Here is a 12,873-nt window from a genome sequence, read left to right as displayed (position 1 = left end):
TCCTTACTAGTTTTTTAAATTGGTCAGAAGTTCAAGGAAAATGGATCCTGCCATTCTTAGCACTTTCCCATTAGAAAGCAGATTGATGTTTCATAAATAAAATGAAATAATGCTTTTAGCTGACTTGGCTGTATTATGGAGGGAAATACCAAGTTTATTTCTTCCGGCAAAGGGTTGTATGTCGTGTATGTGAGATTTACCCACTGTTAGCCCTTGAAGAACTTAGTAATATGTATGTAATACTTCTCTTTTTTTTAATTTACATTTTTTCATTTCCATAGATTATTGGGGTTGTAATACTTCTCTGTGTTAACTCTCCACTCCCAACCCCAAACCTATAATTCTTACCGAAACTGTCTTCACTATATATAGATTTTTATGGTGTTTTTGCAGTAAGTTTCTTTTTTTTCTTTTTGAGACAGAGTCTCACTCTGTCACCCGGGTTGGAGTGCAGTGGTGCAATCTTGGCTAACTGCAACCTCCGCATCCTGGGTTCGAGTGATTCTCCTGCCTTAGCCTCCCGAGTAGCTGGGACTACAGGCATGTGCTACTACACCCAGCTAATTTTTGTATTTTTAGTAGAGACAGAGTTACGCCATGTTCGCCAGGCTGTTCTTAAACCCCTGACCTCAAGTGATCTGCCTACCTTGGTCTCCTGAAGTGCTGAAATTACAGGCCTGAGCACCTTGCCCGACTAGTGTTTCTTTTCGTAAGGAGAAATCTTCTTTTTAAATAAATGTAAATACAATTAAAGTGTAACACACAGAAAGTTGTGATAAGTGTACAGCTCAGTGAATTTTCACAGTGAACATACTGGTGTAATTGTCACTAAGAAGAACACTGTCAGAACTTGTGCACTTATTCCTGTCATTAATGGTCCCCAGGTGCCACCCCCCACTAAGAGAAGCTACTCTTTTGATGTCTAGTCCCATAGAATTATTTTATTTGCTTTTGAGCCTAGGATTATGCATTATGTATTGTTTTTGTGTCTGGCTTTTTTTTTTGGCTCAATATTACCTTTGTGAAATTCAGGTATTTTATTGTATCTTCATCCTGTTCTGATATGAGTAACCCGAGAAACCCTATACCTCAACCTGTTTTGTACCTGAAGATCTCAACACTTAGAGACATTTTTCTCATGGCATTCATAGTTTTCTTTTTTTTTCTTTTCCTGCCTTTCTTTTTTCCCCATCAGTCTGCCACAGTGGGTGAGGCAGGCATTCATAGTTTTCAAGAACTCCTGGTAGGCGACAGCAAATAAAAGCCTTCTTCGATTTAGAATCTGTGGTAGACCTTTTTTTGTGTTTTAATGCTATTTGGGTAACAGTATATTTTACAGTTTCTGTCATTGATGGCTTATGCTGTATCTCAGCTACTTTTTTTTTTTTTTCCTACTTAAAAATTTTGTTTTAAAAATTATAAAACAGCATTCCTGGCCAGCTAATGGCTTTTTCGACTTTTGTCTTATGACTTGGTAGCTTTCTTTTAATTCTTTGAATTCCTCGAGCAGTGATTTCCATTCTAATTTTATGATACCCTGTAGTATCTTCAGTTATTTCAAAGCATGTTGTGAGCCTCCCCACCAAGAAAAAGATTTAAATTTAAGTTTAAGCCTCTTTACTTTCAAAATACTGATATTTATGAACAGTACAACTTTTATATTTATGAACAGTACAACATTGTGGTGTGTGGATTATAAGATCAAATAGGCTGGTAAAAAAAACCGGGGATCAGCCAAAAGCCTTATCTGCTTACCCCTTCAGACTGACTTAAAGTGTAAAGTGCAACTTTTTTTTTTTTTTTTTTTTTTTTTGGGGACAGAGTCTCACTCTGTCACTAAGGCTGGAGTGCAGTGGTGTGATCTTAGCTCTGCAATCTCCACCTCCTGGGTTTGGGTTATTCTCCCACCTCAGCCTCCGGAGTAGCTGGGATTACGGTTGTCCACCACTACGCCGGCTAATTTTTGTGTTTTTAGTAGAGACGGTGTTTTTCCATGTTGTCCAGTCTGGTCTGGAACTCCTGATCTCAGGTGATCTGCCCGCCTTCTCCTCCCAAAGTGCTGGGATTACAGGCATGAGCCACCCTGCCTGGCTGTAAAGTGCTACTTTCTTCTCAGCAGTTCTCCTTTTGTATTTTTCTCCCATTTCACTTTAATTTTAAAGAAAGTCATAGTGAAAGATTTATGACTGTATTCCTGCATGTAATTTTTCTTTCATATAAGTCCCATGGTTAGTTAGCCTGGATGATATGTTTCATTTCCTTTCTAAGCAGATGTTGGTTATTTCAATCAGTAAATGTTAGGGCCAAAATAAGGGCCAGAATATTATAAATGGCCTATAGTTGCTGAAATTAGTTTTTGGTTATGATTAAGAATAATGTATTTACTTAGCAGTTCTGTACTTCAGTCATCTTTTATTTGCTGAGCTTTTGTGGAAATTAAATGATTGTAAAGTTTTAGCCTAATTTCTAAAATACATATATGTAGATAGATATAGATATCTAGATATATCTCATTTGTTTTTTAATCTGGAGAGTTTAAATGTCTGACTCTGGGGAAACATCGAGCCATAGGGGAACATTATCTCAAGAAGAATAGGGGAAAGATTAACTGACTTTTCTAATGGTTATAGAGTTATTTCTAAATTTGAATAAATGCTGTTCTACCTAGTGAACTAGTCAGCATTTTCCAGTTTGATCTAAGCCAAGCACCCAGGTAGCTACTTCCATTTCTGTAGTTAGGAAAATTTCACCAAGGACATTTTGATTTATTTGTAGCTGTATGGCAGTGGTTCTCAGTGTTTATCGTTCATCATAATTGCCTGAAAGTTGTTCATTTTAAATAATAGATTGCTGGGCTCTTAGAATTTCAGATTTAGTAGGTCAGGAGACCACACTTTGAGTAGCACTACTTGGGTATAGTCAGGGCATCTGCATTAAAAAACAAAATGAACAGACAAGAACCCCACAAGCGATTCTGATACATATCCTGGATGAGAGCCTTTGATAAATCATTCTCAATACAGTATGTGATTCTGGGCATAGCAGCAGAGCATCACTTGGGAAATTGACAAATGCAAATTTTCTCACACTGGAGATGGAACCCAGAAATCTGTGTTTTAAACTAGACCACTAGAGGATTCTGGTGTATGCCAAAGTTTGACGACCATCCTTGTAACTTTATAGTTCCCTGGCACCTATCATGGAACTTATTAGAATTCAAATTTCACACTGCACTCAAACCTCTCATATAACAGATACAGTACTGTCTCCTGTACTCTTCAGTTTCATTTTCCTTGGGCTGAACATATTAAATGGAAAATCTGAGAAATAAACAATTCATGTTTTAAATTGTGTGCCCTTTTGAGTATCCTGATGAAATCTCTTATTGTCCTTCTGGTCCTGCCTGGGATGAATCATCCCTTTGTCCAGCGTGTCCATACTTTGTATGCTTCCCACTGGTTAATCACTTAATAGCCATCTCAGTTATCAGATTGAAAAAACATAGTGTTTATCTGGCTTGGTACTATCCTCAATTTCAGGTATCCACTGGGGATCTTGGAATGTATGGCTTGTGGATGGGGGTGGTGGGGACAACTGTAACTAGATTCCCAGCTGGTTTGTATGTATACTGAAGATTGAAAAGAGCTGCTTTAGGTGATTTTTAAAAATTATTATAAAAGTAATACTAATAACTCAAATTTATTGGATATTTGCTGTGGGCCAGATACTGTATTTATTATCATTAGTACTCCCTGCAACCTTATATAAAGGACTGCTGTAACCCTCATTCTACAAATAAGCAAATCAAAGCAGAGGGGTTTAGTATGTTGCTCAGTGTTGCACAGGTGCTAAATGTAGGGTTTGGGACTTGAACCTAAGCACTCAAACTCTGGAGTTTGGGAGTTTGAGATGCTGTCTTCATGTGTATCTCTAGTACCATTTGTTGCATATATGTCCTTGTTCCAGTGCCATAGCATAGATTATATTCCAATGAATTTTTTTGGAATCACATTTTACAGTGACATTTGAATTTTCTTTCAAGTCTTATATTCACCAGAACAATCAGAAGTGAAAATAGCTGTGATTTGAATACTTTGGTCTTGTCAACCTAAATAACAGAGACTTTCTAAAAGAAAATATGTTTATTTGGCAATAGGGCATTGCAGTGGGATGTAAACCATGTGGATATACAGGGAGGTAAAAGAAGACAAAAGTTTTTAAAGGAAAAATGAGGATTACATAATTATTTGAGATAATTATTCTTGGCTACAAGGGTCAATAAGTAAAGTGCCTCCCTTCTGAGGTTGGACTGGCAGTCGCTGGGCAGACATCCTCGAAGAAGTTTATTTTATTTTATTTTTTTTTGAGATGGGAGTTTTGCTCTTGTTACCCAGGCTGGAGTGCAATGGCGCGATCTCGACTCACCGCAACCTCCGCCTCCTGGGTTCAGGCAATTCTCCTGCCTCAGCCTCCTGAGTAGCTGGGATTACAGGCATGTGCCACCATGCCCAGCTAGTTTTTTGTATTTTTAGTAGAGACGGGGTTTCACCATGTTGACCAGGATGGTCTCGATCTCTCGACCTTGTGATCCACCCCCCTCGGCCTCCTAAAGTGTTGGGATTACAGGCTTGAGCCACCGCGCCCGGCCTTTTATTTTATTTTTTTATTTTTTCTTTTAAATTTTATTTTTTTAAACAGTCTTACTGTGTTGCCCAGGCTGGATGTGAACTCCTGGGGTCAAGCAGTCTTCCTGCTTCTTGGGTACCTGGGACTACAGGTGTGTATATACCATACACCTGGCTTGTTTCTGTGTAACATTTTGTATAAGGATGTAGTTTTTGCGATAGTTTTTATCAGGTATACCTGCATGAGAGTCCTTCCTTCATGGCCTCCCCGGCTGTTTGTCAGGGTGTATTTTTTTTTTTTTTTTAAATAACTACTACTCAGTTTAATGCTGATAACTTTCATAGAAGTCTGTCTATTCATCAAGGTGTTGTTATCCATCCAAATGCTTTGTTGCCTTAATAGATTTTGTTTTTCTGTGTATTTCAATAAGGCAGTTCTTTTTTTTGTTTCAAAGAAGGTGATTATGAATCAGTAAGGCAATTCTTACTGGTTAAAAATTTGCATTCTAGGCTGGGTGTGGTGGCTCATCACTTTAGGAAGTTGAGGCGAGTGGATCACCTGAGGTCAGGAGTTTGAGACCAGCCTGGCCAACATGGCAAAACCCTGTCTCTGCTAAAACAAAAAATTAGCCAGGTGTGCTAGCGTGCACTGGTAGTCCTAGCTACTGGGAGGCTGAGGCAGGAGAATTGCTTGAACCGAGGAGGCAGAGGTTGCAGTGAGCCGAGATGGTGCCATTGCATTCCAGCCTGGGTGACAGAGCCAAACTCTGTCTCAAAAAAAAAAAAAAAAAAAAAAAAAAGATATGCATGCTAACTGTCGTTCAAGGACTGTATTGGTTTATTAAAGAGGACAACAATGCAGTTCAGAATCTGGAGCTCCCTATGTACTAAAATTATGCTTTGGAGTTTTAATTCAAGTGAAACATGGAGATTTGCCCAATAATAGATCTAAATGTTGGTGTTAGTTTCAAGGGAATAATATTGGGGGGGAGTCACAATATTTATTATATTAATAGGTTTTGGGGGAATTTCTTTCTTTCTTTCTTTCTTTTTTTTTTTTTTTTTTTTTTTTTTTTTTTTTTAATAAAGATGGGGTTTCACCATGATGGCCAGGCTGGTCTTGAACTCCTGACCTCAGGTGATCCACCCACCTCAGCCTCCCAAAGTGCTAGGATTACAGGCGTGAGCCACCGCGCCCGGCTGGGGGAATTTCTTAGTCATATTCTTTTAAATACACAATTCAGTGCTTTTTAGTAAAACTACAGTGCCATACAATGATAGTTTTAGCAGTCCAGTTTTAGAACATTTCTGTCACACCAAAGTGATCTCTTTTACCTGTTTTAGGTCATTTCCACCTTCAGCCTATTACAGTTTTTTCTTTTTTATCAGCTGGTGCATTTTAGAAGTTCTTAGCTTAGTAATGAAACCTATAAACTTTAATCCATAAACCTTTAAAAACTTTTAAGAAACTGAGAGGCTAGATGCAGTGGCTCACGCCCATAATACTAAGACTTTGGGAGGCAGAGGTGGGTGGATCACCTGAGGTCAGGAGTTCAGGACCAGCCTGGCCAACATGGTGAAACCTTGTCCCTACTAAAAATACAAACAATAGCCAGGCATGGTGGTGGGTGCCTGTAATCCCAGCTACTCAGGAGGCTGAGGCAGGAGAATTGCCTGAGCCAGGAGGGGTGGATATTGCAATGAGCTGAAATTGCACCAGTTCACTCCAACCTGGGCAACAAAGTGAGCCTCCATTTCAAAAGAACCAAAAAACTGAAAAGTTTAATGGTATTCTACCTCTTAATTTCTGTTTGCTTGCATTAGTTTAACTTATTGGTAGGATTTAAAGTGATGTGTTTAGAGCTAGGATACATTCTTTGATTCACTTAATGGACCATTGACAATCTAATGTAGGAAGAGGAAATGGGGAGAAGAGAAAGAGAAGATAATTAAGAGAAACTTATTATCTATAGTTCCATGATGCTATTGACAGCTGCGGAGTTCTTGTTGGCTATGGTGGTTATCTGGATTCTGAAAAACTGCTGTGTTTCTGTTGTCTTGATCTGAATGCCTCCCAAGAATGGCACTTTCTTTGAAGAGCTTTATCTCCACAAGGTATGTGTTTTAAGAACTCTGGGGGTGAATAATCACACAGTGTGCCGACTTAGGATGTGGTTGTGCATAAGGCTTTTTTTTTTTTTTTTTTTTTTTTTTTTTGGAGACAGCGTCTCGCTCTGTCACCAGGCTTAGTGTAGTGACGTGATCTGGGCTCACTGCAACCTCCACCTCCCAGGTTCAAGTGATTCTCCTGCTTCAGCCTCCCAAGTAGCTGGGACCACAGGCGCATGCCACCACACTTGGCTAATTTTTGTATTTTTAGTAGAGACAAGATTTCACCATGTTGGCCAGGATGGTCTTGATCTACTGACCTCATGATCCGCCTGCCCAAAGTGCTGCGATTACAGGTGTGAGCTACCGTGCCCAGCTAAGGTTTTTTTTGGTAACACAAAAGTATCTGAAGAATATGTTTGGCATTGTTTGATACAGTTTTTGGTTTTGATTAATTAAATAATCCACTAATAATAAAGATCAGAGCTTCTGATAAATTATTTTTGCTGGCAGTGTAATCTCCTAAAAGTTAGAGAATTGCTGGTATGAAATTGACTCTTACCAACAAGGAAGAACCCTTAGATGTAGAATTAACCATTACTGAACATCTGTTTTGAGCAAATGCACTGTTTTTATAGTCACTTTTTTGTGATGTAGTGAAAAGAACACACACTTGGAATCAGATAGACTTTGATTTAAATCCTGGCTCTGGCACTTATGAGCTCTGTAGCTTTTTTGTTTTTTAAACAGGGTCTTGTTTTTGTTGACCAGGCTAGAATGTAGTGGTGCGATCATATGAGCTCTGTAACTTTAAGAAAGTTACTTATATCTAAGCTTTGTTTTTCTTATTATAAATAGATATGGTACTTTCTACATGTATAGAGAGTATAGATGTACTTGATATAAAATATATAGAGAGTATATATATCAAGTACATATATACTCTATATATGCTAGAGAGTACAAGTATATATGATATATAGAGAGTATATACGTACTTGATATAAAATAGCTGCTTAGTAAGTGCTGTTTGTTAGTTTACTGATGTGGAAATTAGAGGCTCAGAGAAAGAAGTTTGTCACACAGTAAGTGAGCAGTATCTGACTCCAAAGCCCATGCTTTTTCATGACTCCCAGCTAGAAATTGAAATGACAGCAATCAAAAGGTAGTGATCATGCTATGCCGTTTTGGAGTTTATCTTAGGTAGGAATTCCCAGAAAAGCAGGTTTCAGAAAGTTCAGAAAAGACACTGGTAATGACCACAGATAATTTAAGCAATCAGTATTGATAGAAGATTCTTAAAATGAAACCTGTTATTAAAATTATAAAAAAAATTCCATTGGGGAAGAAAAACGAGTAATCTAAAGAAATTAATATGACTTTCTCGTAAGTAAATTTTTTCAAAAGAAAAGCATATCAAGGATACTCATTAGCCGGGTGTGGTGGCTCATGCCTGTAATCCTGCCCGTAATTACTTTGGGAGGCTGAGGTGGGTGGATCCCTAGAGATCAGGAGTTTAAGACCAGCCTGACCAACATGGCAAAACCCTGTCTCCTAAAAATATAAAAATTAGCCGGGTGTGGTGGCGGGGGCATGTAATCCCAGCTACTGGGAGGCTGTCTCTTCTCATTAGAATGTAAGATCCATCAAGAATGGGATTATGAGCCGGGCGCGGTGGCTCAAGCCTGTAGTCCTAGCACTGTGGGAGGCTGAGGCGGGTGGATCACGAGGTCAAGAGATTGAGACCATCCTGGTCAACATGGTGAAACCCTGTCTCTACTAAAAATACAAAAAAAAAAAAAAAAAAAAAAAAAAAAAAGAATGGGATTATGTTTTTTCTGCTGCAATCTCAGAGCTTGGAATGATGCCTAGTTCATGGTAGATGGTCAGATTAATTAATTAATTAATTTGCACTGATTTCAACACATGAATGTGGACATATACACACATTCAGTCCAGATAAGTATTTATATTTTTATTATTTTTTGAGATGGAATCTGGCTCTCTGTCACCCAGACTGGAGTGCAGTGGCACAGTCTCGGGTCACTGCAACCTCTGCGTCCTGGATTCAGGCATCTTCGCACGTCAGCTGGGATTACAAGCATGGACCACCTCACCTGGCCTTCCAAAGTGCTGGGGTTACAGGCGTGAGCCAACATGCAGTGTGAATGTTAGTTATTACCACTACTGCTGTTTAACTTAAGTACCTTCCTTATATAATACATTTGATATACTGTTTTTTTTTTTTTCCGAGACAGAGTTTAGCTCTTGTTACCCAGGCTGGAGTGCAATGGCGCGATCTCGGCTCACCGCAACCTCCGCCTCCTCGGTTCGAGCAATTCTCCTGCCTCAGCCTCCTGAGTAGCTGGGATTACAGGCACGCGCCACCATGCCCAGCTAATTTTTTGTATTTTTAGTAGAGACGGGGTTTCACCATGTTGATCAGGACGGTCTTGATCTCTTGACTTCGTGATCCACCCGCCTCGGCCTCCCAAAGTGCTGGGATTACAGGCTTGAGCCACCGCGCCCGGCTACTGTTTTGTTTTTAAGCACTATTCTTTGTGGAGTAAATTTCAACAAGTAGCATTTTCTCAAATACTATTTATTTATGTATTTATGAGCCATAGTCTCACTGTATCATCCAGGCTGGAGTGCAGTGGCATAATCTCGGCTCATTGCAACCTCTGCCTCCCGGGTTCAAGCAGTTTTCCTGCCTCAGCCTCCCAGGTAGCTGAGAGTACAGGCGTGTGCCATCACACCCAGTTAATGTTTGTATTTTTAGTAGAGACTGGATTTCATCATGTTGGCCAGGCTAGTCTCGAACTTCTGACCTCTGGGGATCTGCCCACCTTGGCCTGCCAAAGTGTTGAGATTACAGGTGTGAGCCACCACACCCAGCCTCCCAAATACTTTAGAACTTTAAAATTTTATAATTTATCTAGCTTTATTGAGTTATAATTGGCAAATATTAAAACTTTAATGAATGAAACTTATAAATACCGTGAATCACAAATTTTCTTAAACATTCCAATATTCTTATTAAACAAGCTAAATATTCTTATACTTTTAAACTTAAAATCATAAGTGTGAGGTCAGTTACTATTTTAAATTTATAAACTATCATAGTCTGTAATGTTAAAATTCTCTTAAATGTTATAAGAATTTAAAAATATTTAGCATAGTTTTAAACCAAATAGCATTAGTATCATGAGTTTGATATACTTAATTTCGTATTCTAATTAATCATGGAGGTTGGGCAGTCACTTACCTACGGGAACAGTTGTGCTGTCTTAAGCAAGTTGAGATTCCTGTGACATAGTTTATGTCCACAGTTCAGTTACCATCTCTTGATAGGCTGTTTATCAGTTTGACATTGGCCTTAGAAGCTGCCTTTGTCCAAGTGGTTTTTCTCATGCCACAGATGGACATAGTGAACTGTTAGTAAAAATTGTCTAGTAACAGTGGAACTCTAAGTTGATGTTGGTTTCATCTGAATTGTTTAAGGCCTTTTGTAATTTTTTTTGTAATTGCTTTTTAACTCTATTGCCAGATCAAGTTTTGTAAACCTCACCCGGATTACTTCACCATTTGATTAGATTCCAGTAATCCATTTTCTATTTGGCTGATGGCACAGGTTTTAAATCATTTTAATAACATGAAGGAACTGAAAGGTATTGATACTTTTTTGTTAATTTGTAACACAAGTATGCCAGAAGACTAGAAACAGCATGAAGTCTTATTTTTAAAAAGCAAAGCAGTAGTTTTGGAGATTGTTTTCCTAGTTATGCCTTTGGAGAAGAGATAGAGAAATACAAACTCATCAGCATTAAGAACATTTCATTAATAGTGTAAAATAAACTTTCTTAAATACTGTTAGCAGGAATTAATGTCAAACTTTGAGAGAAGTATCTAAAAAGGCACTTTTTGTTCATTTTAATAAATGTTTTGAATAAATGTACAGTTGTGCTTACAAAATGTCAAAACAATTAACTGGCAAGGATAACTAAAACAACTTGTAAGTTCTATCTTAAACTACAGACAGAAACCTATAGTGTGAGTTGCTTAAAAGTGTGGAATTAAAAAAAAAATGAAATTCAGGTAGAAAAAGTTAAATAAGTAAAATTTTGTTCAATTAATCAATTTTAAGACACTGTATGTACAAAGAGAATAAAAATGTATTGCTCTGTTCCTTCAAGGAGCCTATAATTGAATATTTTGTGATAGAATTATTAAGCATTATGGGAGCAAAGGAGAGAGCAGTTAATTCCGATGGATCACTGAATTGGCTTTTGAGGAATAAGAGTTTTCTGGGAATTGAAAATGGGAGACAGTCATCTGCTTTTTTTCCCTCCCCATTTTTCTTTAAGGTACTGAAAAATAAGAGTCAAGGCAGTGTTTATTTTTTATTATTTATTTATTTATTTATTTATTTATTTTTGAGACGGAGTTTTGCTCTTGTTACCCAGGCTGGAGTGCAATGGCGCGATCTCAGCTCACCGCAACCTCTGCCTCCTGGGTTCAGGCAATTCTCCTGCCTCAGCCTCCTGAGTAGCTGGGATTACAGGCACGCGCCACCATGTCCAGCTAAGTTTTTGTATTTTTAGTAGAGACGGGGTTTCACCATGTTGACCAGGATGGTCTCGATCTCTTGACCTCGTGATCCACCTGCCTCAGCCTCCCAAAGTGCTGGGATTACAGGCTTGAGCCACCGCGCCCGGCCTGGCAGTGTTTATTAAGACAGATATATTTGTGAGCAAATAAAGAGTAGATTGGAATGAGAAAAACTACAGTTGTTTAAATGGAATGATGATGGCCTGAGCTGGAGCAATAGAACAGAAAGAGTAGATAGGTTTTTTTGTTTTTTGTTTTTTTTTTTTCCCCAAGACATTTTGGAGATAGAATAACTAGAGTTTATTGATTGTATATTTATAGGAGTTTGGTTTTGTATAGCCTCAAATATCCAACTGGTGAGTTGCTTAAAAAAGAAAAAAACAAATGAACTACCAGTCTACATTACTAGGATTTTGTCCATGTAAGGGATATAGTATTTATTCCATGTTGGTTTGGACACATTGACAAAGTTGGCCTTATTTCTGAAAGCTATGCTTTAAGAAAACTAAATAAAAAATTAGATATGTCAAGAGAAGGGTAGCCCCTAAGAACCTTTAAAGGAATTGAGAGTGCTTATTGTGGTGAAGGGAAGACTTGGTAGGAGTGAGTGAAGGAGTGGAGGGGACAGTTGTTTTCAGGTGATGAAGGGCTGTAATGGGTTGTTTCACAGAATAGAATTAGATCCAGGATACCACCAGACATTTTTTTTCTGAGAACTATGGTATTCTCTTAACTGTAGTTACAAATGATCAAAATTTGGAAATTTAACATTAATATAATACTGTTATCTAATTTATAGTCCACAATCAAATTTTGTCACTTATCCTAAAAATTACTTTTATAGCTTTTTAAAATCAGTGATCATACATTGCATTTAATTTCATGTCTCTCCAGTCTCCTTTCATATGGAATAGTTACTCAGATTTTTTTTTTTTTTTTTTTTTTTTTTTTTTTTTTTTTGGAGACGGAGTTTCGCTCTTGTTTCCCAGGCTAGAGTGCAATGACGTGATCTTGGCTCACCGCAACCTCCGCCTCCTGGGTTCAGGCAATTCTCCTGCCTCAACTTCCTGAGTAGCTGGGATTACAGGCACACGCGCCACCATGCCCAGCTGATTTTTGTATTTTTTTTTAGTAGAGACGGGGTTTCACTATGTTGACCAGGACGGTCTCGATCTCTTGACCTCGTGATCCACCCGCCTCGGCCTCCCAAAGTGCTGGGATTACAGGCTTGAGCCACCGCGCCCAGCCACTCAGATTTTTTCTCATCAAAATGTTTTTTTTTTTTTTAAGACAGGGTCTCACTGTGTCACCCAGGCTGGTGTGTAGTGGCATGATAATGGTTCACTGCAGCTTCCACCTCCCAGGCCCAAGCAATCCTTTAATGTCAGCCTCCTGAATACCTGGGACCACAGGCATGTGCTATCATGCCTGCTTAATTTTTTTTTTTTTTTTTTTTTTTTTGTAGAGACAGAGTGTCACTATATTATCCAGGCCGGTCTGTAACTCCTGAGCTCAAGGGATCCTCCTG

At 38.4% G+C, this 12,873-nt stretch overlaps 1 protein-coding gene across 10 annotated transcripts in view; it reads left to right on the top strand.

Moving 5' to 3' along the window:
- Positions 1-12,873, top strand: part of ZZZ3 (zinc finger ZZ-type containing 3) — a 124,116-nt gene that overhangs the window by 9,600 nt on the left and 101,643 nt on the right. Inside the window, exon 2 of one of the 10 annotated variants that reach the window (XM_074381034.1) lies at positions 6,619-6,740. The exons of 7 other annotated variants lie outside the window; for them this stretch is intronic. The gene's annotated coding sequence lies outside the window, so the exon portion shown is untranslated. Of the gene's footprint in view, positions 1-5,759; positions 6,741-12,873 lie in introns of those variants that run through there. 2 more of the 10 variants (XM_074381033.1, XM_074381031.1) reach the window with 2 other exon arrangements.

Source organism: Saimiri boliviensis, chromosome 11, assembly GCF_048565385.1.
Source record: "Saimiri boliviensis isolate mSaiBol1 chromosome 11, mSaiBol1.pri, whole genome shotgun sequence".
In the NCBI taxonomy this organism is placed as follows: domain Eukaryota; kingdom Metazoa; phylum Chordata; class Mammalia; order Primates; family Cebidae; genus Saimiri; species Saimiri boliviensis.
Note: the sequence above shows the minus strand (reverse complement) of the source record. Positions and strands in the feature narration are given on the sequence as shown.